At 45.2% G+C, this 27,606-nt stretch overlaps 1 protein-coding gene across 1 annotated transcript in view; it reads left to right on the plus strand.

Annotated features, from left to right (window-relative positions):
• The window catches only part of GALNT18 (polypeptide N-acetylgalactosaminyltransferase 18), a 505,691-nt gene that overhangs the window by 199,417 nt on the left and 278,668 nt on the right, over window positions 1-27,606 (plus strand). The gene's annotated exons all lie outside the window — the stretch shown is intronic.

Consider the following 27,606-nt stretch of genomic DNA (forward strand, 5'->3'; position numbering starts at 1 on the left):
GGCTCCATTCACACTGCTGCAACCCCAAACTCAGGCAACTTGCTTGTGATTTCCTTGAGACTTGCTTGCGACTTTCGTGATTTAACATTAAAGCAGAAGTAAACCCATCCATAAAACTATTTCATTTACGGCACGTGCCGGAAGTGTAACACTCCCATTGGTTGTGCTCTCAACCAAACTGTCAAACCATCCAATGGCTGGTGGCATAACTGATCACATGTGCAGCATCATGGCAGTTGTAGATTAAACAGAGGTAAAGATGGCAGCTTCCTTGGCTGAAAACGATAGGAGGGTTTACTTACACTTTAACTACTTCAGCCCCAGAAGATTTGGCTGCTCAATGACCAGAGAATTTTTTATTTTTTTTGCGATAAAGCACTGTGTCGCTTTAACTGACAATTGCGCGGTCGTGCAACACTGTACCCAAAACACTGTAACAAAATTGACGTCCTTTTTTCTCCCACAAATAGAACTTACTTTTGGTGGTATTTGATCATCTCTGCGGTTTTTATTTTTTGCGCTATAAACAAAAAAAGAGCGACAATTTAGAAAAAAATCACAATATTTTGTACTTTTTGCTATTATAAATATCCCCAATTGTTTTTTCTCAGTTTAGGCCGGTATGTATTCTTCTACATATTTTTGGTAATAAAAATCACAATAAGCGTATATTGATTGGTTTGCGCAAAAGTTAAAGCGTCTACAAAATAGGGGATAGATTTATGGCATTTTTCTTCTTCTTAATTTTTTTTTTTTTACTAGTAATGGCGCTGATCTGCGACTTTTTTTATCTTGACTGCGATATTGCGGCGGACACTTTTCACACATTTTTGGGACGATTAACAATTATACGGCGATCACTGCTATAAAACTGCACTGATTACTATATAAATGTCACTGGCAGGGAAGAGGTGTGTTCTAACTGTGGGGGGATGGGACTGACTAGAGGGGATGACAGATCGTGGTTCCTAGCTATTAGGAACTCACGATCTGTCTCTCCTCACAGAACAGGGATGGGTGTGTGTTTACACATACCCAACCCTGTTCTGCCTCTTGTGCCCACGATCGCTTGTGTCCGGCAGCCACCGCGACCGTCGGCCATGAGCGATCGGCACCCCTGCAGTGCAACGGGCGCGTGCGCGCACGCCTGCTATCCCGCTTAAAGGAGCTGACATACAGCTATGACGGCTCACGGGAACGCGCCGACCTGCCGCAGTATAATGAACGGTGGCTGGTCGGCAATCGGTTAACAATTTTTGGGACTTAACAGAAAACTAGCGCAGGAACCTTCTATTTTCGTTATTGCAACTTCAGTCGCAATGGGCCCTGGGATCAGTGGGAAGGGCCCCTGGCTCAGAGGAAAGGGCCCTGGGATCAGTGGGATGGGGCCCTGGCTCAGAGGAAAGGGCCCTGGGATCAGTGGGAAGGGTGCCTGGGCTCAGAGGAAAGGGCCCTGGAAACAGTGGGAAGGGCCCCTGATTCAGAGGAAAGGGCCCTGGGATCAGTGGGAAGGGCCCCTGGCTCAGTGGGAAGGGCCCCTGATTCAGAGGAAAGGGCCCTCGGATCAGTGGGAAGGGTGCCTGGGCTCAGAGGAAGGGGCCCTGGGATCAGAGGGAAGGGTGCCTGGGCTCAGAGGAAAGGGCCCTGGAAACAGTAGGAAGGGCCCCTGGCTCAGAGGAAAGGGCCCTGGGATCAGTGGGAAGGGTCCCTGGCTCAGTGGGAAGGGCCCCTGACTCAGAGGAAAGGGCCCTGGGATCAGTGGGAAGGGTGCCTGGGCTCAGAGGAAAGGGCCCTGGGATCAGTGGGAAGGGTTCCTGGGCTCCGAGGAAAGGGCCCTGGGATCAGTGGGAAGGGTGCCTGGGCTCAGAGGAAAGGGCCCTGCGATCAGTAGGAAGGGTGTCTGGGCTCAGAGGAAAGGGCCCTGGGATCAGTCGGAAGGGCCCCTAGCTCAGAGGAAAGGGCCCTTGGATCAGTGGGAAGGGTGCCTGGGCTCAGAGGTAAGGGCCCTGGGATCAGTGGGAAGGGTGCCTGGGCTCAGAGGTTAGGGCCCTGGGATCAGTGGGAAGGGCCCCTGGCTCAGAGGAAAGGGCCCTGGGATCAGTGGGAAGGGCCCCTGGCTCAAAGGAAAGGGCCCTGGGATCAGTGGGAAGGGCCCCTGGCTCAGAGGAAAGGGCCCTGGGATCAGTGGGAAGGGCCCCTGGCTCAGAGAAAAGGGCCCTGGGATCAGTGGGAAGGGCCCCTGGGATCAGTGGGAAGGGCCCCTGGGATCAGTGGGAAGGGCCCCTGGCTCAGTGGGAAGGGCCCTGGGATCAGTGGGAAGGGCCCCTGGCTCAGTGGGAAGGGCCCCTGGCTCAGTGGAAAGGGCCCCTGGCTCATAGGAAAGGGCCCTGGGATCAGTGGGAAGGGCCCCTGGCTCAGAGAAAAGGGCCCTGGGATCAGTGGGAAGGGCCCTGGGATCAGTGGGAAGGGCCCCTGGCTCAAAGGAAAGGGCCCTGGGATCAGTGGGAAGGGCCCCTGGCTCAGAGGAAAGGGCCCTGGGATCAGTGGGAAGGGCCCCTGGCTCAGAGAAAAGGGCCCTGGGATCAGTGGGAAGGGCCCCTGGGATCAGTGGGAAGGGCCCCTGGGATCAGTGGGAAGGGCCCCTGGGATCAGTGGGAAGGGCCCCTGGGATCAGTGGGAAGGGCCCCTGGCTCAGTGGGAAGGGCCCTGGGATCAGTGGGAAGGGCCCTGGGATCAGTGGGAAGGACCCCTGGCTCAAAGGAAAGGGCCCTGGGAGCGATGTAAATGGCCCCAACTGTCACGGGGGGGGCCGGGCCTTTCATGGTTTCTTGCATCGGGGCCCTGAAGGTTCTAGTTACGCCTCTGGGCAGATGTGTACCTGCATTTATACATACAACCTACACTCAGTCCTAAAGTATCGCATCAGATGAAAAACACTGCGTTGGTTTGGAAATCTGTTCTTAGAACATAACATGTTTACTTTGTTGTTCTAAAAATTTTCTCAGCAAGCAAAAAAAAAAAAAATCTGAAAAGTTGCCAATTTACAGGGTTGTCAAGCTAACTCACTGGCAGGTGATCTGGGCAAAAGAATCTTCCATGTTTCAGAGATCTATAATTCTAAAATCGCTTTTAATTCGTGCAAACTTTTTTTTTTTTTTTCTTTAAAATGAGAAAGTTACAAAATGCGGCCTAACATTGAAAAACGAACTCGTGCATCTTCTATAGATTTCCTTTTCAACTGTCTGCGCTCTTTCCGTAAAACGCGTTTTTTGATCTCTGGCCTCCTCTGTGAATAGAAACATCATCCACTTTCTTCTCTGTATATTCTGATTTCCGCGCTTTGAAGGGGAGAAGAAAGGGATGACTTTAGTGCTGTAAAACGTAAGTCTAAGGGACGGCAGGGTCCGCACGTTGATCAAAGGCCCCCCTTCCCATTACAGCGTCCCTCAACGAAACAGCGAGGAGGCTTTTCTAAATGCTTTCAGTCAGGCCCTTAAATGAAACGAGCAGGAATCGGGGGGTTAAGTAAACGAGGAGCGATTCTATACCTTAACTTTCAAGAGAATAAAGTACAGCCTGAATTATTAATGGGCCTTTTACCAAATGCCCCTATTCACATCCCGAAATTGCTCCATTAAATTTGAACAGCAGCTAAAACTTTTTTTGGGTTTTAAAAAAAAAAGGAAGGTTTTAAACCTCTGTCAGGTCTTGACTGTATTCTAATTGTGGAGATTTTCAAATGTGTGGTTGCCAGTTGGGTTGCACCGATGTGCAAATGCTCCAATGCTTAATCCGATACCTGGGAAAGAAGAGGCATCACTCCTGGAAGTCAGTGGGCGGAGAGGGCGTCAACAACACGCTGGCAGGGAAGCTGGCAGGGGCGCAGCAGCTATGTTCCCAATGTTCTGTCAGAATGGACGATCTGTCACATTCGGTAACGGAAGTGACGTTCCGTCAGAACACAGTGACGCCCATCTTGGAAGACCCTGCACTTGGCCGCTGCAGTCAGAAGGTGGCGGTGGACATCGTGGTACACCCAGCCCTTGGAGTTCACTAACTCTATGGGCTGGGTGTAACAAGATGTCTGCTGCTGCCTTCTGACTGTATCCTTACTACGGCTGAGTGTGGGGTGTACCAAGATGGGCGTTGCAGTGTTCTGACGGAGTGTCACTTTGTTACCGAATATGATGGGTCGCTGATTCTGACAGAACAGGCACTTGTCTGTCTTGCTAGCAGAATTGAATCCTTTAAATATTAGTTGTCTCCATTGTGCCAGCCAAGTGCCAATCAGTGCTGCCTTTCAGTGCCTGCCAATCAGTGCTGTGCTGTCCATTGGTGCCCATCAGTCAGTGCCACCAATCAGTGCTCATCAGTGCCACCTATCAGTTCAGTGCCCATCAGTACTGCATATTAGTGCCACCCCATCAGTGCCGCCTCATCAATGCCCATCAGCGTCGCCTCATCAGTGCCTAACAGTACCAGCTAATCCTATCAGTGCTGCATATTCGTGCCTCCTCATCAGTGCCACCCCATCAGTGAAGTCTTTCAGTTCCCATCAGTGCAGCCTCATCAGCGCACATCAGTGAAGAAGAAAAAATGTACTTATTTACAAAAAAAGTTGACAGAAACGAAGAGAAACGTTCACATGACATTAAAAAAAAAAGTATCGGTATCGGTACTTGTACTTGGTCCGAAAAGTGATATCGGTGCAACCCTAGTTACCAGGATAGGAAGTTATTGAACATTTTTTGGGGGATGCAAACAACAGAACGTTGACATGGCTATATTAAAATTCTGTCACACTCTATACAATGAACTCTTCAACCCTGACCTGATCATAATACTATTCTATTACACTCTATACCAGCCTTTCTCAAACTTTTCAACACAGAGGAACCCTTAAATAAGTTTCTGGTCTCAAGGAACCAATGGTAAAAACTACTATATCCACAAGTCATGATACATTGGTGTGATGGTCATTGGGAAGAATTACTCCCTTACAGGTATCTAAAAAGATCAATGGTATCATTGGGAACTTATTTGAGAGGCAGAAATTGCTCATTGCTCCAGGAACCCCGAGCAACCTATGGAGGAACCCTGGTTGAGAAACCCTGCTCTATACATAGAACATTACATGTCCAACATGACCCACCACTGGACATGATCATAATACAATTCTATTACACTCTATACATAGAACACTACACCTCCAACATGGCCCACCACTGGACATGATCAATATACAATTCTATTACACTCTATACATAGAACACTACACCTCCAACATGGCCCACCACTGGACATGATCATAATACAATTCTATTACACTCTATACATAGAACACTACACCCTCCAACATGGCCCACCACTGGACATGATCATCATACAATTCTATTACACTCTATACATAGAACACTACACCTCCAACATGGCCCACCACTGGACATGATCATAATACAATTCTATTACACTCTATACATAGAACACTACACCCTCCAACATGGCCCACCACTGGACATGATCATCATACAATTCTATTACACTCTATACATAGAACACTACACCCCCCCAACATGGCCCACCACTGGACATAACTATAATACAATTCTATTACACTCTATACATAGAACACTACACCCCCAACATGACCAACCACTGGACATGATCATAATACAATTCTATTACACTCTATACATAGAACACTACACACCTCCAACATGACCCACCACTGGACACAATCATAGTATAGGCTTCTGATAGGTGATCCTTAATAATATGGTACACAATTCCTTTTCCATAATGATTTAGACTTTCGGCAGCTGTTCTAATATCCAAAGCACACACCAGCTCATTCTCGGTATGATGAGTTATGGTGGCCTTTTTAGTGCCATCAGAATCCAGCACCGAAGGGTTGAAACATGGAGAAAAATTGACCTAACAATGGTGCCCTGTAGTTATTATTTACGAATCCCCTTTTATAATTTATGTTCATGGCTGTGTATCCCCCAGACAAGCGTCGGTGACAGCGGTAAATATCTTTCTGAGGCTCTGAATGCGTCCGTGAATGAGACGTTACCCTAGGAGTGATTGATACAGAACAGTGGCGTACAAATCTCCTATTTTTTTTCCTCCGGAGATCTACAGAATAAAACTGTTCATTTTCCATTCAGCTGACCTCTCTTCCCTTTTAAGCTCTTCAAGTCGGCTCATTCCTCCCGTTCGGCTCTTGTTAGAGGCGGTGAGATTTATGCTTTGGTGTCCGGTTAGGGCTACTATAATTCAGCAAGCGAGCCATCACGCCGGGCCTAACTGCAAATAAAAAATATCTTCATGTAAATTTTACAAGATCCGGCGCGGTGGTGGTCGTGAATAATGATCAGCCGGAGAGCGCGGGTCATTAGCTACGAGGTTTTTGCCAGCCCACTTAAAATTAATTAATCTCTGAAGTAATCTCAGCTGTGAGGAATCAAATTTTTGCTATTTTTTTTTTTTTTGCAATCTCCAAAACAAAAAATAAAAATAAAAGAATACATCTGTACCATTAAAATAAATGCAAGTGGACCAGCAAATGGTTTCACAGCGGCATAAAAACAACAATACTCATCAGTCGATTTAGTTATTCACTCTTCAAATTTCCATTTCATAAAAGTGCCGAAGCACGTAGCAAGTATGTAGGACAATACGTGCCGGAGATGAATAATGTCTGATTGTTGGTGATCGGGATAATGGAACCAAATACCCGTATTATTTGCATTTTTTTTCAAGGTCAAAGAAGTTTTGGACTTTTATATTTCTAATTTTTCTGTTAAATTGTGTTTGTATTTTATTCACGTCCCCATTCAATTGATAATTAGCCTGTCTATATTAAAATGAAAAGATCCATAAGCCACACCCATGTGCATGAAGTGAGATGAATGGCATCCTCAGCCTGGTCTCCAGCCATGCCACGCCCCCACTGCATTTCATCTCTGCCGCTTAGAGCCTAATCATGGGGAGCTCCAAAGGGTGGAGCGAAATGCAGTGGGGGGCGTGGCCTGGCTGGAGACCGGGCTGAGGCTGCCATTCATCTCACTTCATGCACATGGGTCTTGCTTCATGATATGCGGCTTATGGATCTTTTCCTTTGACATTGCTGCAGCTTGGAGCTAGGACAATCTCTCTGCCCCTGCCTGCACAGCGGTCTAATTGGACTTTGCCTCTCTACCTGAGCAGCACCTAAATTTGGTCTTTTTGTGGTCATAGTCTGTCTATATATTCGTTTTTAAGTGAACCTGTGCCTAGACTGTGGCAGTTTTTTTTTTTTCAACAAGCCCTAACTCACCTCTGTAGCTGCAGGCACTGTGGATGTTCTTTTGGTGATGTGCAGTGTTGTTTTTGCGCCAAACCTATCTTTTGGAATCATGGACAAAAAGTTCAACCTTGGTTTCATCAGACCAGAACACATTTTTCCACATGCATTTGAGAGACTTCAGATGTGTTTTTGCAAAATTTAGCCGAGCTTGGGTGTTTTTCTTCGTAAGAAAAGGCTTCCGTCTTGCCACTCTACCCCATAGCCCAGACATTTGAAGAATACGGGAGATTGTTGTCACATGTACCACACAGCCAGTAATTGCCAGATATTCCTGCAGCTCCTTGTTGGCTGTAGGCCTCTTGGCAGCCTCCCTGACCAGTTTTCTTCTCATCTTTTTTATCAATTTTGGAGGGACGTCCAGTTCTTGGTAATGTCACTGGTGTGCCATATTTTCTCCACTTGATGATGACGGTCTTCACTGTGTTCCATGGTATATCTAATGCCTTGGCAATCTTTTGTACCCTTCTCCTGACTGATACCTTTTAACAATAAGATCCCTCTGATGCTTTTGGAAGCTCTCTGTGGACCATGGCTTTTGGAAGCTCTCTGTGGACCATGGCTTTTGGAAGCTCTCTGTGGACCATGGCTTTTGGAAGCTCTCTGTGGACCATGGCTTTTGGAAGCTCTCTGTGGACCATGGCTTTTGGAAGCTCTCTGCGGACCATGGCTTTTGCTGTAGGATGTGACTAAGAAAATGTCAGGAAAGACCTACTAGAACAGCTGAACATTATTTGAGGTTAAAGTTATTTGAACTTTATTTGAGGTTAATCAGAGGCACTTTAAATGATGGCAGGTGTGTACTGACTCCAATTTAACACGAGTTTGAATGTGATTGCTTAATTCTGAACACAGCCACATCCCCAGTTATAAGAGCACACTTATACAACCACATTATTTTACTTTAACAGGGGAGTGTAGACTTTTTATATCCACTGTGTGTGTGAATGTATATGTATGTAAAAAAAAAAATTTAAAAATTATTTTCATATATATATATATATATATATATATATATCTACTGTATATATTCCAAACTTTGTGGACTCTAACTTTCCTACAGACTATACACCGATCTGGGTTATTTTCGCCAAAGAAATGTAGCAGAATACATTTTTGGCCTAAATGTATGAAGAAAGATTATTTATTTGCAAAATTTCCAGTGTTGAATAAATACCACCAAAAGAAAGCTCTATTTGTGTAAACAAAATGATACATATTTATTATGGGTGCAATGTTACATGACCGAGCAATTGTCATTCAAAGTGTGACAGCGCTGAAAGCTGAAAATTGGCCTTGGCAGGAAGGGGGTGAGAGTGCCCAGTATTGAAGTGGTTAAATTGTGACAGTGGGTGCGGGGAGAAGATACCCTGCCCATTGTCATGGGGAAGGGATAGGGGGAGGAGGAGGCAGGAGCTGGAACATGTTACATGTTCCACCCTAAATACAGGTGGAACATGTAACATGTTCCAAAGGTGAACTTTGCCTTTAAAGCAGTGGGATTCTTGCTGTTGAGCATCCTTGTGCATAGGAAATTGCATGAAAAAAAATGCCCAGGTGTGAACGGGGGGGGGGGGGGGGGGGGTCTTAAAAAATACACACTGCAGCTTCTCTTGTGCACATTGCAAATGACAAACTTTATTTATCAAAATACTTTTTGCTTAGACAGTCTGCAACTTCTCTGCTCTTGCTCATGTTATTTGATCCCCCAAGCAGGCGGAGTGATGCTTTAATCTCACACTCCCCAATGCAACGCTTGGCCTTTGTATTTTTCGGTATCGATTTTTCTTTATTTTTTTTTTCTCCCGCTCTCTCCGGCCGTAAACAAGTTTGACAGTAAAACATCCTGACAGCCACGTCACCGTATTATTGCGAGCGGTTATGAATTTATGTTCTGGGAATATTGTCCACTCGCACGCGGCGATCATGAAAGAATTCCTAATTAGCCAAGGAATCCTTTTCTCCCTCCTAATTGCCTTGTTGACTGCAGCCGCCTCAGGTAAATTTATCGATGGCTTTCAGCTATTTTCCTTTGTCTCTGAAAAAGTAGACTTTGTTCCAGGCAGCCAGATTAAATTATTTATGCTCTGTGAGCAGCGAGCATCGCCCCCAGCCCGGGTCCGTACTGCGGATCCATTAACGGGAAAGTACACAGGAGCGCTTTTTTTAAGGAATATTAATTATCTTTGCTGGGAGTGCGAGATTGTGGTATTGATTGACGGGAGAGTGGGCCGGGGGCCCAAAGCGAGACCCGGCTCCCTGCCATTTTGGTTGTTTGGTCTGAAATTATGACCCTGAGAGGCTGAAGAGGACGGCATGTGCTTGTCTGAAAACCGAAAGACAAGTTATTTGGGGAGAAATCGCTAGAGGCAAGAGCCGATCGTCTCTGGGTGGAAAAGGGAAACTGATAACATTACATGACAGGGATTTTGATTGAGAACAGAAAGCTTTCAATAAAAGGTGCTGACATTGGTTGGAGTTTTTTTTTTTTTATATCTTTTAGTTGCTTCTCACTATAACCTGTATGGTTATATTGTCCCGTTGGGTCCAAGCCTTACTCAATGAATCGGCACTGATCTGGTTGAGGGACTTTTTGATTGCCCTACTTATTCTCATCATAACCTGTATGGTTAGATTGTACCATTAGGTCCCAAACCCTGCTCCATATTGTTTTCATGTACTACACTTGGGACTAGAATCAAAAAGCCCACTAACTGAATCAGTAAAGGCTTTTTGGTCATCATAATCTCATCTTAACCTGTATAGTTAAATTTTTCCATTGGGTCCCAAGCCCTACTCCATAGAAGCCATCATTTTCATACACTGCACATGATGGCCAAAAAGCCTTTACTGTGCAATGCACTGATTTGGTTGGATGACTTTTTGATTGCCCTAATCATTTTCACCACAACCTGTGAGATTATACTATCCTACTGGGTCCAAAGCTCTACTCCATGGAAGCCATGGTTTCCATACACTGCACTGATAATGGTCAAAAAAAAAAAAAAAAGCCTTCACTGTGCTACATTGCTAAATCAGTTGGAGGGCTTTTTAATTGATTGCTCTAGTCCCTACTCATCATAACCTATAATGGTTATATCGTCCCTTTAAGTGCCAAGCCCTGCTCCATAGAAGCCATGGTTTCCTTGTACTACATGTATGATGACCACAGATCCTTTACTGTGCTACACACTAATTCGGTTGAGGGCTTTTTGATTCCTCTAGCCAGTCTCACCTTAACCTTTATGATTATACTGTCCTGATGGGTCAAAGGCCCTATGTCATGGAAGCCATGGTTTATAAACATTGCATTTATGATGCCCCAAAAGCCTTTACTGTGCTACGTACTGATTCAGTTGGAGAGCTTTTTGATTGATCCAGGGGTGTAACTAGAAATAGCAGGGCCCCATAGCAAAATGTTGTATGGGGCCCCCCTGCAAACAGCCCACCCCCCCCCCCCCCCCCACAGCTGCCCTAGTGCCACATACAGCGTGACCTGTGCCACATACAGCGTGACCTGTGCCCAATACAGCGTGACCTGTGCCCAATACAGCCTGGTCTGCCTGTGCCCCATACAGCCCCACCTATGCCGAGGAAGAGGCAAGCCACCCAGATCAGCAGTGAGCGGGATTGCCCGCTGTATTATCTTTCATTTGAATTTCCCGTCTTCCCGGGGCTCATCGTCACATAGCCCCACCTCTTGGCCCGACGCCTTTGATGACGTCACATGTCCCGCATTGGATCGGCGTTCTGTCTATCAAAGGCACCGGGCCAAAAGGTGGAGCTATGTGACATGAGCCCCGGAAACACTGGAAGTTCTAATGAAAACTCTTACATCGGGCAATTCAGCACTCTGCTCTTCCTTTCCTCTCTCTTCCCCTGGCTGGGAGACTGTGCCGGCGGTGCTCTTATCCTCACTGGGCCCCACTCGGCTGCGGGCCCCATAGCGCCCGCATGGGTCGCTATGGTGGTAGTTACGCCCCTGGATTGATCTAATCTCTTCACATCATAACCTGTATGGTTACATTGTCCTATTGGATCTTAAGCCCTACTCCATGGAAGCCATGGTTTATATACACTTTACTTATGATGGGCTAAAAGCCTTTACTGTGCTACGCACTGATTTGGTTGGAAGGCTTTTTGATTGCCCTAGTCCTTATCATAATCTTTATGGTTATATTGTCCCATTGGGTCCCGAGCACTGCTCCACAGATACCATGGTTTCAATGTACTACACTTATGATGACCAAAAACCTTAAGACCCCTTTCACACTGGGGCGTTTTCAGGCATTTTTAGGTCTAAAAATAGCGCCTGTAAAGTGCCTGAAAAACATCTCTCATGCCTCCCCAGTGTGAAAGCCAGAGTGCTTTCACACCCAGGCGGTGTGCTTGCAGGATTGGAAAAAAAGTCCTGCAAGCAGAAGCTTTTGGGCAGTGCGTGAGTGGTGTATACACACCGCCCCTGCCAATTAAAATGAATGGGCAGCGCCTGCAAAGTGATTCTGCAGCGCCGTAACATGGGCGCTTTTAATCCTTTGTTCGACCGCTAGCTAGGGGGCGAAAAGTGCTGCTATAACAGTGGTTAAAGCGCCTCTAAAACTGGCAGGCGCTTTACCGCTAACGCCGGCACCATCCCAAGTGTGAAAGTACCCTTACTGTTCTATGCACTGATTCAGTTGGAGGGCTTTTTGATTCCTTTAATCCCTTCTCACTATAATCTCTATGGTTCTACTTTCCCATTGGGTCCCAAGCCCTACTACATAATATGGTTTCTTCTCACTGCCCGATGATGGGCAAAAAGTCTGAGACAACCGTATGCAGTTTGGGATAGATGGCTTTATAATATTAGGCTATATTTCTGGTTGTAGATGTGCATTTGGCTTATGGGGTGTAAAGGAAAGATGTGCATGGCTTTGCCCACTTTACTGAAATGGGGAATGATCCTCTTATTTTAGGGATATTTGATGGAATGAGACATGTAAACACCTTCTGTTCTAAGAAGACTTTTTATGGATATTTCTGGTTGAGACGCTGAAAGTAAAAATGAACTCTACAAATGCAGAAACAGACTATCCATTCTGACCAAATGTATTCTTGCATGATATTTTATACAGAAGATAAGAAAAGGGTGGTGTGAGATGTTAAAAACTAGCAACTAGAATAATGTCACATTTCATATGTTATGTCATCAGCTATGCCTAACTGTTGCAAAACTATTATCTTAAGAAGGGAGGGGGAGAGTGAGAGCGAGATCTTCTAGGAAAGCGTAGTCTGTGTTATGTGAAGGACATGTATACATTGCAAGCAAGATGGAGTCTCTTGTGCTTAAATGAACAATACTGTGAAAGTCCATGTCATTCCCACCTTTTTGTTTATTTAACACCATTCTCCTCCACGTTACATTTAGATGATTGCTGGCAGCTCCTGCTACATCGGCGCAGAGGGACAGCGTCCTGTTCAGCTCTCCCCGAGCTTTCTCAGAATGATGGCTTCATCAGTGGAGATGGACCATCTGCTAGTACAGCGTGTAATTGCACAGAGGCATGGTCAGATGAGAAAGTAGATATCAAGTATGAGAAACAGAATGAATGTGCATGTCAGCTATGCTATGCACTGATTCTGTTTCAGTAGTTCTTGATGCCTTTAGTTCCTTCTCACTATAACCTGTACGATTTATATTGTGTCGTTGGGTTTCAATCCCCACTTCATTTTAGCCATGGATTCCAAACCCCATGATGATGATGGCCAAAAAGCCTGAAACACTTGTATGCAGCCACAAATAAATTACTCTCTAAATAGACTATGTTAGTAGGATACAGCAGTGGTCGTGGATGTGCATTTAGCTGTGCGGGTGGGGGGGGGGATGATTTGCAAGGCTCTGTCCATTGTCCTGAAACGAGGTGTATTCCTCTTATTTCTGGGATATGTGATGGAATGAGCCAATTGAATACCTTTTTGTTTTTAGGAAGTCTTTAGTCTCCTGCACAATGATTTAGACTCTATTCACACTTGTATGACTCCAAAGTAGCTAGACTTTGGAGTGCAACTTTGAATGGGTATGACTTTGATGCAACTTTGGCTTTGACCAAAGATAATTTACAACTGTTGCACGTAAAACATTCAGGTAGGACCTTCATGCAACGTTTGAGGGTTGACATTGAAGTCTAAGGCCCTCAAGTTGCATGAAAGTCGAACCGAAGTAGTGCATTAACTACTTTGAAGTTGATGCGACTTTAAGTCGGACATATATGAATGGTTATCATTGGAAAACATGTGGTACGACTTGTCATCCGACTTTGATGTCCATAGTTGCGTGGCAAGTCTTAAAAGTGTGAATGGACACCAAGTTGGGGGGCTGTTCGGTTCCTTTAGTTCCCTCTCATTTTTCATCTCTTTCTCTGTGAAAACGAGCCAAAATCATTTTTTCACTTTGAAGTTTAATAGAACCCTTAGCCAATAGTTGGGTATAGTGAAAAGGTAATTCAAAGGCGGTCATTCGCAGTCAAACATCCATTCATCTTCAGCTGGCCTTAGTGTGTTATATGATCCAAGATATCGAGAAATTGAAGTTTTGTTTCCATCACCCCTTTGACTGAGGACACGGCCTGCTTTCAGCACTTGCGCTAATGATAGCAATATAGCCGAATCTAAACACCATCTCCAGCAGACGAGGGGTCTACCCAAGGGCTGCGGTTGAGGCCGCCGGATCTCAGTGATTGTCTTGTTAGAGGCTCCAGACAGGCCGTCATGTCTTCTCTGTAGGAAAAAAAAAAACTTCAAATTGTTTTACTAGCTCTGGCTGACTGATGATTCTATAGAAAAACATTTGTGCCCACAGCTTCGGGAAGCAGAATTGAAACAATATTTTAAAATGTTTAAAGTATACTCTTGCTTGTTAAAGTGTACCTAAAGCCAAAACATTTCTTTAGAGCTGAAGTTTATTCAGCTTATATTTTGCCTTCCCTGGTTCTTTTTCCTCCTCATCAACATGCTAATTAAATGTTTATATAAAACCATATGCAGTTAGAGGGGGCGCAATACAGTAAGGTGGTTCAGATGCATTTATAAAACATTTTTATTTGATTATGATGCACTTTAACCACTTCCCAACCAGCGATGTACCGGTACAGTCCTTCCGTGGTTCCCTCGGGCCACCTTCCATGGTTCTCTCGGGCCACCTTCCGTGGTTCTCTCGGGCCGCCTTCCGTGGTTCCCTCGGGGCTGCCTTCCGTGGTTCTCTCGGGGCTGCCTTCCGTGGTTCTCTCGGGGCTGCCTTCCGTGGTTCTCTCGGGGCTGCCTTCCGTGGTTCTCTCGGGGCTGCCTTCCGTGGTTCTCTTGGGGCTGCCTTCCGTGGTTCTCTTGGGGCTGCCTTCCGTGGTTCTCTCGGGGCTGCCTTCCGTGGTTCTCTCGGGGCTGCCTTCCGTGGTTCTCTCGGGGGTGCCTTCCGTAGGTCTCTCTGGGGTGCCTTCCGTAGGTCTCTCTGGGGTGCCTTCCGTGGGTCTCTTGGGGCTGCCTTCCATGGTTCTCTCGGGGCTGCCTTCTGTGGGTCTCTCTGGGCCGCCTTCCGTGGGTCTCCCAGGGCTGCCTTCCGTGGTTCTCTTGAGCTCTCCCTACCGGCTGGCTAGACAGCCAGGCAAAGCCGAAATCGGCTGTTCATAATAGTAACCCGGAATCGATGACTTAACATCACTTCCGGTTTACTCGGAATCCATCAGCGCCAGTTTTTGAAAATTCAGAAACATTGATCTTTGTGTTAGTATTGCTTTTAATGCAGAGGAGGTATTTAGGGTCTTATAGACCCCAGATCCCTCTGTAAAGAGTACCTGTTACATGCCTATTGCTGTGGCAAGGATGTTTGCAGTCCTTATGACAGCAATAAAAGTTATTAAAAAAAAAAAAAGGAAAGTGCCCCGGTCCCCCCATGCTTGCAGAAGAATAAAAGGAAGGACGGGAAGGAAGAATAAAAGGAAGGGAAGGAAAAGAAGGCAGGCAGGGAGGGAAGAATTAAAAAAAATAATGTAAAGTGCCCCCATCCTGCCATGCTTGCAGAAGAATAAAAGGTAGGAAAGGCAAGGAAGGAAGGGAAGGAAGAATATAGGAAAGGAAAAGAAGGAAGGCAGGAAAGGAAAGGTCGAACGCGCACTTTCATCCCACACATCTGAGGTATCACCACAAATGTCAGATCATGGGCGGTAATTCTAGCACCAGACCTCCTCTGTAAATCTAAAGTGGTGACCTGTAAAGTCTTTTAAAGCGTCGCCTATGGATAGTAACATTTACGTAGTTTGTCGCCCTTGCACAGGTGTGCCTAATTTTGAAGCGTGATGTGTTTGGTATCTATTTACTCAGCATAACTTCATCTTTTACAAAAAAAATTGGGTTATGTATTGTTTTTTTTTTTTTTGCATTAAAATTCAAAAAAGTGTATTTTTTCCCCCAAAAAATCGCGTATGCAAAACCGATGCGCAAATACTGTGCGACTTAAAAAATTTCAAAACCCACCAATTTTATTCTCTAGGGCATGGGCGCGTAAACTCTGGGCCCCCCAGCTGTTCTGCAACTACAAGTCCCATCATGCCTCTGCCTTTGGAAGTCATGCTTGTAACTGTCAACAGCTTGCAGTGCCTCGTGGGACTTGTAGTTCCGCAACAGCTGCGGGGGCCACAGGTTGAACACCCATGCTCTAGGGCCTCTGCTTTAAAAAAAAAAAAATTATATAATGTTTGAGGGTTCTAAGTCATTTTCTAGCAAAAAATACTGATTATTACATGTGAACAAAAAGTGCCAGAAAAGACCCGGACTGGAATTAGTTAATTTTGAACTGTGAAAACGAACATATGAAGATCATATAGGGTACAAATATGAGCTTTCGGCTAAAAAAAGAGAAATGTATTTGCTTTTATTTTGTTCCTTTTCAATCAATGTACAGCGAATAATCTTTGGATTTTCCCCATTCCCAGTGTTTTCACTTTTAATAAAATAATGGTGCTGCTGCTCCAGATGGCTTCTACACAGATTTTATTGCTGATCTCCAGCCATGTAATTCCATCACGGCTCACAGGTCAGCATCGAATGCTGTCATTACTGTAATTAAAACTCTCAGGACTTCAAAACGGGTCAATACATCGCGGCGTCCGGCGGCAGCTTGAAATGACGCACATTCACGTCCAACATTAATACACCTCTAGAAGTTCCTGTCTTTATTTTTGCTGGAGTTAAATGGGGGGTTGAGATCTACCTCGCCCGTCCAACATCATGAATACAGATTGCGGCATCAACCTTATTTAGGGTCCTGTACATGTGCATTAATTGCATGGATCAAGGCTGTGAGTGGGTGGTCTATTTAGAGGCAGGGTCTGGGCAGAATAGCTCAAAAAGTGGATGTATTGCATAGTCCCTGCCTCTAAATATGTGGTGGGGACCATGCCTCACACCCACTTTTCCTGGCACCATTAAGGCAGCACAGATGTGGTAGTATGCTGCCATGGATTGACACCAGGAAAAGGACATCATGGTAAGTGATAACATTTTCTGCTTTCCTGGTGCTAACATGGCAGCATACCACCACATGTGTGATGCCATTGATTGGTGCCAAGAAAGGAAAATTAAGGTAAATATTGGATACAATGTTCCGTTTTCCTGGCACCAACATGGCAGCATATTACCACATGTGTGCTTACAGGGATTTGCACCAGGAAGGGAAAATTACGGTAAGTACTTGATACAATTTTCTGTTTTCCTGTTGCCAAATTGGTAGCATACTACCACATGTGTGCTGCCATGGATTGGCACCAGGAAAGGAAAATTATGGTAAGTACTTGATACAATTTTCTGTTTTCCTGGATCCAAATTGGTAGCATACTAGCACATGTGTGCTGCCATGGATTGGCACCAGGAAAGGAAAATTATGGTAAGTACTTGATACAATTTTCTGTTTTCCTGGATCCAAATTGGTAGCATACTAGCACGTGTGCTGCCATGGATTGGCACCAGGAAAGGAAAATTACGGTAAGTATTTATTTGATACAATTTTCAATTTTTAAGCTGTTATGCCAGTCTGCGCAGGACCAACCTAGAAAGTAGGAATAATTTGGGCATGCCCACTCATTCACACCATGAATCGCCCAGGGGCATGCTGTGCATTCCTGGGCGATTTTACATGCGATCTGGGTGCAGTGCTATTTCAGCCCGTGCATTTGAATGGACTAAAATCGCGCTAGACCGCACCAATAGTAGGGCATGCGCTACTTTTAAAAATGCATAGCGACTGGATCGTATCGTACCACTGCACCATGCAATTCTTTGCAGGGAGATGCATTTGCGACCTGTGTTTGGAGTGTCGTTGATTACACTGACAACCCTCCTACAGATTGCAAGTGCATCGCCATTTCAATGCAGTGTGGGAAACGCGCATGGAGCGTGGGTTTCCCGCACCGCGTTCTGATGTGAACTGGCCCTGAATACAGGAAAATTGAGTTATGGTTGTAACCTTTTCCCACTTTATACAAAACTATAAAACAAATTTGAGTGGAGTTGAGCTTTATGTATAAGAAAGGAAGGAAGAGAAGGGATGAAGGGGAGGAAGAAAGAAAGGCAAGGAAGGAAAGAATGAATGGAGGGGAAGGAACCGAAGGATGGAAAAAAAAAAAGAAAGGAAGAGATAGACGGGACAAAGAAAAGAAAGGAAGAGATAGACGGGACAAAGAAAAGAAAGGAAGGAAGGCATAAAAGAAGACAAGGAAGGGAGGAAAAAAGGAAGGAAGAAGATTTAAAAAAAAAAAGGCAGGAAGGAAAGAATGACTGGAAGGGAAGGAACCAAAGGATGGAAAAAAGAAAGGAAGAGATAGAAGGGACGAAGAAAAGAAAGGAAAGAAGGCATAAAGGAAGGGAGGAAAAAAGGAAGGAAGGAAGAAGATTAAAAAAAAAAAGTGGGAGGGAAGGGAAGGAACCAAAGGATGGAAAAAAAGAAAGGAAGAGAAATAAGGGACAGAGAAAAGAAAGGAAGGAAGGCATAAAGGAAGAAAGGGATGGGAGGAAAAAGAAGGAAGAAGATTAAAAAAAAAAAAAGGCAGAAAGGGAAGGAAGGAAAGAATGAATGGAAGGGAAGGAACCGAAGGATGGAAAAAAAGAAAGGAAGAGATAGAAGGGACGAAGAAAAGGAAGGAAGGTATAAAGGAAGAAAAGGAAGGGAGCAATAAAGGAAGGAAGAAGATTAAAAAAAAGGCGGGAAGAAAGGAAAGAATGAATGGAAGGGAAGGAACCAAAGGATGGGAAAAAAAGAAAGTAAGAGAAAGAAGGGATGAAGAAAAGAAAGGAAGGAATGCATAAAGGAAGGGAGGAAAAAAGGAAGGAAGAAGATTTAAAAACAAAAGGCGGGAAGGAAAGAAAGAATGAATGGAATGGAAGGAACCGAAGGATGGAAAAAAAGAAAGGAAGAGATAGAAGGGACGAAGAAAAGGAAGGGAGAAAAAAGAAGGAAGGAGATTAAAAAAAAAAAAGGCAGGAAGGGAAGGAAGAAAAGGAAACAAAGGCAGGGGGGAAAGAAGAAAGAAAGAAGGGAAGGAAGAATGAAAGAAAAAAAGGGAAGGAAAAAAAAGAAGGAATAGAGGGGAAGGATGGAAGAAAAAGGAAGGGGCGGAAGAAAAGAGAGGCAGAAAGGAAGAGAAGGAAGGGAGGACAAAAAGTAAGGTAGGGAAGGAAGGAAATAAAGAAACAAAGGGAGGGAGGGAAAAAAAGAATGAAAGTAGGGAGGGAGGAAAAGAAGGTAAGGAAGGAAGGAATGGCAGGGGCGGAAGAATAAAAGGAAGGAAAATTAAAATAAAGGGAAGAAGAACTAAAGAGAAGGAAGAATAAAAGGAAGGGAAAGAGGAATAAAAGGAAGGAGGAATAAAAGGAAGGAAAGAAAGAAACCCTATAGTTCTTCCTTCTTTCAAAATACTTCTGTGATAGACAGTTGTTGTAGCTGTAGCATGGACCATTGACCCCAGTCGCCCCCAGGCCGGAATTTGGACGCCTTCCCTGACAAGTCACTTAGTCGCATGCAGCGAGAGCTTGTACTCGGAATCCCTACCACGATAATGCATTCTGGAGCGCCGGTCCCCCGCCGCACGTGATCTTGTAATTTCGCAATCGTTATACCGGTAAATTCTCCAGTAACATCGGGTCACAAAAAGCACTTCTGTTATTACATCCCAACAAATCCTCAGAGACCACAGCTCCGGCGATGGGATTAATAGAGCGTTGATGTATAAAACATGAGATCGAATGGAGGGGGGCGGCGGGGGGAGGGAACGCGCCTTCATACAAGACGACTCCAGCGGGAAAGTTACACAATTAAATGTACTTTTTTTTACCTGCTATTACTGGCGGAACGCGCGGATCTCCGGGACGCTGGCTGCTTTTATATATAATCCTCCGTCTCTGCTCTGTGTCTACATTAATATTGATTTTTTTATTCTAAAAGGCAATCTCTTCAACGGGTAATTTCTGTCCTAGTTTGTGAAAACGCGTGTGATAATTGAAAGGATTCATAGGATGGCCATGAAAGGGAAGACTCATCAACAACAAGATTTTACAGCGTTTTTTTTTTTTTTTTTTCTCGCCTTTGGGACTTAAAGAGCTTTACAGGTCTGCGGTTTTATATTTACAGTGGCTGAACCCCTGGCATATTCTATGACAGCAGGCTTCATTAAACTGGTGCTGGTTTAGTAAATCTCTAGAGAGAGGATTCCTCTTGCAGAGGAAGTCAAAGCGGAACTTAACTGCATCTGAGCACCACGAACTGCACCATGCAGCGGCGCTGATCAGGCGGGACTGCGATATTGCGGCAGACATTCGGAACACTGACACTTTTTTGACACTTTTTGGGAACCAGTGACACTAAAACAGTGATCAGCGCGAAAAAATGTGCACTGTCACTGTACTAATGACACTGGCCAGGAAGGGGTTAAAGAGGGGCGATCAAAGGTTTAACTGCGTGCCTAGCCAGTGTTTGTGCACTATGGGGGAGGTGCTTATCCTAGGGGAAGGCATTGATCCATGTTCCTGCTTTGCAGGAATACAGCATCAATGCCTTTCCTACTGACAGAACGACAATCTGCCTTGTTCTGGCTCTCTGCCTAATGATCGCCGGCTGGGCGAGGAGACGCTTTCCTAGTCACCGCGACTTTTTATCCTATGCTGCAGTTTTTTAATACTTGATGCACCTTGTGTATAGTGCATTTATTTTGATTGAACGCCTTTCTCAAAGGTTTTTTTACACTGTTGGAAGCCCCATTTGTTTTCTTTTGGCTGTTGCTTGGCTGACATGAGATTTTGATTTTGCTGCGGGAGGGACGGCTGGAGAGACTTGTACTGCCTGCACTACTTCCTTATTGATGCTTGGAGTTGATATTTGACCTTCAAATATTTGATATTTTAGTTGTGCATTTGACATTCCGTAAAGGGGGTCCATCTCGTGGGGTAAGGGTACATCCTGACTGTATGTTGGTGACGTCACTTGGTGGAGGATATCGTTGGATATCATTTTGCACTAAATATTTATACAGCACTTTTTTTTTTTCTTGATCTATGGGATATATAGATCTGTCACCATGAAATCAGACCGAGACAGAAGTACAGTTAAATCACACTTGTTTAATAATAAAAGTAAATAGAACAAACGTAGTCAAAACATAGCCAAAGTTCAGGATCCGGAACAGATAGACAGCCAAGCCAGGCGTGAGGGAGCCGGAGATGAGCGTAGTAAAACAGCAAGCAGGATGTGGAGCCAGAAGGGATGTCAGCCAAGCAAGTCTTTTAACAGGAATGCAGGAGAGCGTCTCTGTGATGTTGACCATGACGAAGGCAGAGCTCCTCTGGACTGGACGGCTTAAGTGGGCAGGACTGACAAGCAGGATATCATCAACAGCTGAGTAACTGTGGAGAGAAAGGAGCTGGCAATTAGCCGACAGCTGAGCGGCCAGCTCAGAGAAGGAAGGGCTGAGCCCAGCCCTGACAAGATCATCCTGTTGAACTTTATTCTCATTATAGATCGTGTGTTGGTCTTTGTTCACATTAATGTTCACTCAGCCCAACTTTTTTATATTTTTAAATTGTTTTGTGTTCATCTCTCACATATATTGTTGCTACTTTTCGGTTACATTTTTACACATGCACAGTATTGTCTTCCGTTTTTCGTAATGGTCGGCGGGTGCCAGCGAACATCGAGTCTGCGATACCTGCAGATCAGTCTACAATCACAGCAGGAGTGGGCCGCGGGCGGCCCATGGGCGGCAATCACGCCCCAGACCCGGAAGTGACAGATCACGTACAAAATACGTGATGCGGTGCAGAGCGGCCCCCTCCTGCCGCAGTAGATGTACGGTGGGCGGTCTTCAAGTGGTAAGAACCCCAGCGTTGGTCCACTGATGTTTGTGTGAACTTTCCGTTTTGTTGAATAAAAGTGGGCTGCTACGCCATAAAATACAGTTTGGACCAGTGGCCGCCACTCATGCAGGGCACCGGACGCATTGGATTTCAATGTTTTTGGGTTTTTTTTTACGCATAAGATTATAGCCTGAGACTCTAATAGGCTTCAAAAGGGGTGTGCCTGGGGCGCATAGCACTGCGCCCCAAGCCCACCCGGTTGTGTGACATTAGCGAATTAATATTTGCTAATGTCTTCCTGTTTCTCCCCCCAGCCAATCAGGAAGCGCGAGTCCTAAGTCCTGATTGGCGGGGAGGAGAAGCAACCGCCGGGACTAGAGAGGAGACGCGGGGGGTGGGGGCGCGGAAGCCGTGACCTGGATGGAGTAAGTGTGGGGTTGGCGGAGGGGCCTGATGGATGATGGGCAAGCGATGCTGCAATCTAATTCCGGGGGTGGGGGGGGGGGCTGCGATTGAGCGAGTACTGGGGGGGGGTTTGTATGGCTGGCTGGGGGCCCACGGGCCGCCCCCCCCCCCCCCCCAAGAAAATTGAACATGAGCTGCCCCTGGTTTGGACCTTTTCATCACTTGTCACGGTATATAGCCACCTTTACATGATCTCGGCAAGGCGGACAATTCCTTTAAGAGTATAGAAATGTGGCGGCTTTGCTCTGTTTGTGTCAAAAATCCTATAATATATGTAAAAGTTATGCATGAATTTGACTTCATTAGGCCAGTTTTATGCACAGAGGAGAGGGAAAAAAGACTCCCTTTAATTATTTTAGCAATAACTCTTTGAAATCAACATCAACAAGCATTTTTATTCGTGTGTTTTTTTTAATTTTTTTTATGTAGCGAGGTAAAAGGACACTTTATAATTAATTTTTGCGTGGGTAACGTTCACCGGGGGGGACATTTGATGTAGGAAAAAAAAAAATTTGCCGAACACATGCAAATGGCTCTCTTGAAGGGCGTTACATTCGCTTTTTTATGTTTATTTCAAAGTGTCTCAGCGAGGAGACCGGCGATGAATTCTGAGCAGCGTATTGGTATGCCGGAAGGCGCAGCGGTGCGCGGCTCCTGGGGTGCATGGCATGCTTTTTTTTTTTCCTCTGCTCACATCGAAACCCGGGGCATCGTCTCGCTTTCCTGCGCGGTGACGGGCGTATTACGAAGCTTTTCAAAGCAGATGGCAGAACAAGGGAATTTTTTAGAAAGTTTGACTGTGCCAGGATCTGTCTCTCTCTCGCTCTCGGGGGGCTTCTGACACACTGGCTGTACAGTGTACTTCGGAGGATGACGGGGAATCACAAATAGACTGTTGTTTTTGGCTTTGACTTGGGCTCCCGCCTCCTCCGAACCGCCTTCGTAGTGCTTTTGTCTTGTTCACGACTCGAAATCAAGGGGGGGCTTTTCTTCTCTGCTGTTGTGTCAAGCAAGATGGTTCTGAGCAGTGCAAGACATGTCATCTTTGTTTAGTAAAGTTTATAGGTTTCCGTTGGGTCCGGAGGGATTCTGGTGATGTGCTCTCTTGCCGGGAATAATGATGGCTCTGGATAGTGGGGGGGTGGACACTCCTGTGTGATGTTGGGTCTACAGACACCAATGTTGGCCTAAGGGTACAATCAAAGTTGAGGGTAGGGCAACATCTGCTCTATGTTATCACTAACAAGGGATTATGGGAAAAACGCAGAGGCAGCATTCATGGCGGCTATATCCTCCTGCAGGCTAGTCCTATGATGGCTCGGTTTCTAATAAAAGGAGAAGGGATACATAAGTAGCAGAAATGATGGCTTGACAGTTTTATCTTCCTGTAGGAGTGCTTTGATAGATAATATAATATTTTCCATTTTTCTTTTCTTTTTGTCTAAAATCTGCATAACCAACTGTTCGAGAAGACCAAAAACCACCCCCTTTGGTCCAATTAAGACTTGTTTTGACATACCGTACCTTTTTGAATTTTAAAACTTATTTTTACAATATGACTTGTTGGAAAACCCAATGGGTGGGCTTTGAAGAGGAGAGGCCTGGGCGTCATTTTGTAAAGGAAGACGCACATGCTTTCTATCGCCAGTAGGATGTGGTGGTAGGGATACGCCTTGAAGATGCGCTAGAACAGTGGTTCTCAACCCTATCCTCAAGTACCCCCAACAGGCCATGTTTTGGGAATTTCTCTTAGATAAAATAGCTGGCCAAAATACCAAGCCATTGACTCTGATTTAAAGCACCTGTGCAAGATAAAGAAAAACCTGCAAACATGGCCTGTTGGGGGTACTTGAGGACAGGGTTGAGAACCGCTGCACTAGAAGACCTTGCCCAAATACAATAGAGGGTAGGTGATCTCAGTCTGAGGTCTCAAGTGGTGGGTCTCCAGTATTGGATGATGGCTTTTTTTTTTTTCTATCTATGAGGTCACATTTGAACATAGGATGTTCTGCTGGAAGAGAGATATATGACTGTATAGAGAGACGGTTCTATTTATTGTATTTATTAAAGGCGTGGATCCTGAAAAAGCGAGTCTTTCGTGAAATGCGTTGGTCCTAGATTCCAAATACCACCATATTGGTTATATCAGCCTTTTTCAACCAGGGTGCCTTAAGGTTTGCTCAGGGGTGCCTTGGCAAAATGCCTAAAGTTTGTCCAAAAGTCGTATATATGCCAGCGGGTGGATGAAACCTTTTAGTTGCACAAAGCCACAGGCTTTCATTGTGCACAACCTTACAACCTTCATTGTACATTGTGCACAACCTTACAATCTTCAATGTACTTTGTGCACAACCTTCTAGCCGCCGGAGTCCTAACAAACTTTGATGTCATCGGTAGATGAGGAGGCTGTTGAGCGCTTCCACAGCATCCTTGTTTGCTCCTTCCCTGCCGCTCTCTGTCCACACTGGGGTCACTTTAGTTAAATGAGGGAGAGAAACGAAGAGAAACATTGGAAATACTAGTCAGTACCAGCGTGTAAAGGTGACTTGGAAATTTGACCTGGAAGAGTAAATCATGTTGGGTGTCCATGTGCGGATGTTGCTGCGTTAGGTTAGTTTTTACATTTCAGAATGTGGTGCCTTGAGATTCTGCAGAATTTTAAAGGGTTCCTTGACTGCAAAAAGGTTGAGAAACACTGGGTTATAAAGTATACATGAATGTTTTTTTGTTTTTGTATTTCTTTCTAATACAATGTAAAAAAACATTATTGACTTTTTAACTGTAATTTCACGGTGGCACATATAAAGTCCCAATTTCCTTTACCGCCCTCCTGGTGTTGGGGAGTGAAAGGGTTTTTATATGGCTTTTAAATAGAAATGCTCAGCTTTCCATATTTTACAACTTATCCCAGTACACAGAAGGGCGGAAAGGGTGTAAGGAGTCAATGCCTTGACTTGTGTAAATTGGAGCTTGAGCTATTGAGCTCTGTAAACCATGATAGCAAAGCAGATAAGGAGAGCAAGTTAAATTCAAGAAACAGTCAAAAAGCTGCAGCTGCTGGCTGAAAATGGAAATGCAAGATGTGTTTATCTGACTTGGAGACCCTGTCACTTAGTGTATTCAGGTGATAATGGGAGAGTGTCTTAGGAGTCCACCCTCCTAGTCCTTTACACTTGCCTTGCTTGTGGTCCCCCCGCTGCTCTGTTGGAACCCTCCTTAAATACCACATGTTTCTAGGTATGGTGGAGCATGTGACCTCCTATAAGGATGCAGTGCTCTTGCCCGAACAGGCAGTTGCAGGACCTGAGAAGGACATCATCGAAACCTGTGTAAGCTTTGACACCCAACTCTGATAAAGTAACAGAGTTCCAAATTAACATGGCGAATGTGAAAACAGGGTGGTCAGGGGGTGGGCTTTCAATAAAACCCCTTACGTTTCTATATGTGCCAGCTGTTCTGGATTTGCCAGGAAAGTCCTGCATCTTGGCTCTCTGTCCACTCGATGTGCTGCCATGGGCCAAGTCCCGGGATCACAACATTAATCTTATTTGAGTTACTGCACATGCGCAGTAACTCAGAAAGGCATTAGCTGTGATTAATTGAGGTGGTGAATGAGCAATTCCTGAATATTTAGAGGTGGGTTCTGGGTGGGACAATCCATAAAGTGGGCGTGATGAGCAGTTCCTGCATATTAGGAGGTGCAGTCTGGGCTGTCGCGACTGATAAAGTGGGCATGATTTGGGTGCAGCCACCTGGGAAGGTGGTAGGACAAAATGCAGACGATGGGTTGCAAAGGTAAATGAGGTCATCAGTGGCTGGTCTCCCCATATTTAGAAGTGGGATCTGAGTGGAACAATCCATGAAGTAGTCTTGACGGACAGTCAGTGGATTTTTAGAGGCCGGGGCCTGGGCTGGACCAACCAGTAAAGTGGATGTGATTTGGGTGTACCCCACCCCGGAAAGTGAGAGAACAAAATACAGACTATGGGCTGTAATGGCTTTAACTGGTTTAAATGATGTCATGAGTGACCAGTTTCTCCATATTTAGAGGTGGGATCTGAGTGGAACAATCCATGAAGTGGTCTAGATGGGTTTGGGCTGGACCAACCAGTAAAATGGACATGATATGTGTGCACCCACCTGGAAAGTAGGAGGAGGACAAAATGCAAACCATGGGTAGGGTTAATGGTGTCTGGGGAGCTGGGACCATGTTGGGAAGTATGCCTTTCCCTGAAGGTCTCTCTTTAAAAACAGGATTTTAAAATATTGTTTTTTTTTTTTTTTTAGTCTAGACCTTAAAAAAGAAAATATATTTATAAACCACAACAATACACTTGCCTTGCTGTCATGCTCCGAGCCCAGCGATAGGAAATAATAGCTGCCTCCATCCTTGGTTCACCTGGGGTCCCTCTTCCCCATCTCAGAAAGGTTGGCAGTTGTGTGATCTCTTGTCATAAATGTTTTGTTGGGTTTTATTTTGGGAAGCGGCGATGACTCTCGTGTAAGGTATCTGTTGAAGTGAAACTCTTTGTTCTTGACTCGAAAGTCACTCTTTTCCTCTCCTCCTCCCTTCGCAGCCAGATGGGACATTTCACGCTGACTCCTATCAAAGTCGGAGCTTTTCAAACAGTTTACTTAGTTCAGTAATTGCAGCATTCCTCTACTTTGCTGCGGGGCTGTGGAACACCAGCGGTGGAGGTGGTTCGGTTCACCCTCGTTAATAGACCAGGGACAAAAAACTGCCACTAAACGGTTATAAAACCTATATATGAGCTGTGCATTTAAAGGGATGCGTCATCTCCGTATTTAACAAATAGTGTCAATCAATTAGAATTCTCTTTTTTGCAGGTTCAGGCTGATGGTGCTGAGACACAAGCGCGGTGAGGGGCGGGATCTGTGTGCAGACTGAGGTTATGATTTGCTGACTCTGCCCAAACAAACTATCAGTGCAACTACTTGCAAGCAGATCCCACTTAAAGCGGAATTTAACAACGCAATTTTTTTTTTAATGCCCCCCCCCCCCCCCCCCAGGTGGTTTATGGCATAATGTGCTAGTATGCACCGCTTATTAGCACATCATTGTCGACTTACCTGTCAAACAAAGCCCTCCAGCGCTGCGGTGTCAGTGTTTCAGCTGGTGCTTCCATCTTCTCCTGATCCTCCATATCTGGGTTTGCACTGTTTGACCACGATGACGTCACATCTGCACATGCGCACGGAACTCACATCACAGTGCAGGGCGGTGCAATAAGTGTTTCCATCTTCTACCAGTCTTCCTTCTGTGTTTGCACTGTTTGATGATATCACTTCCATGTATGTGCACAGGAGTCACATCATCGCGGCACAGACATAGCCATAATTGTTTTCATCTTCTCCCGTTCCAACTTCCAGGTTCACACTGTTTTTAAACGCAATGACGTCATTTG

Source organism: Aquarana catesbeiana, linkage group LG11 (assembly GCF_042186555.1).
Source record: "Aquarana catesbeiana isolate 2022-GZ linkage group LG11, ASM4218655v1, whole genome shotgun sequence".
Lineage (NCBI taxonomy): Eukaryota > Metazoa > Chordata > Amphibia > Anura > Ranidae > Aquarana > Aquarana catesbeiana.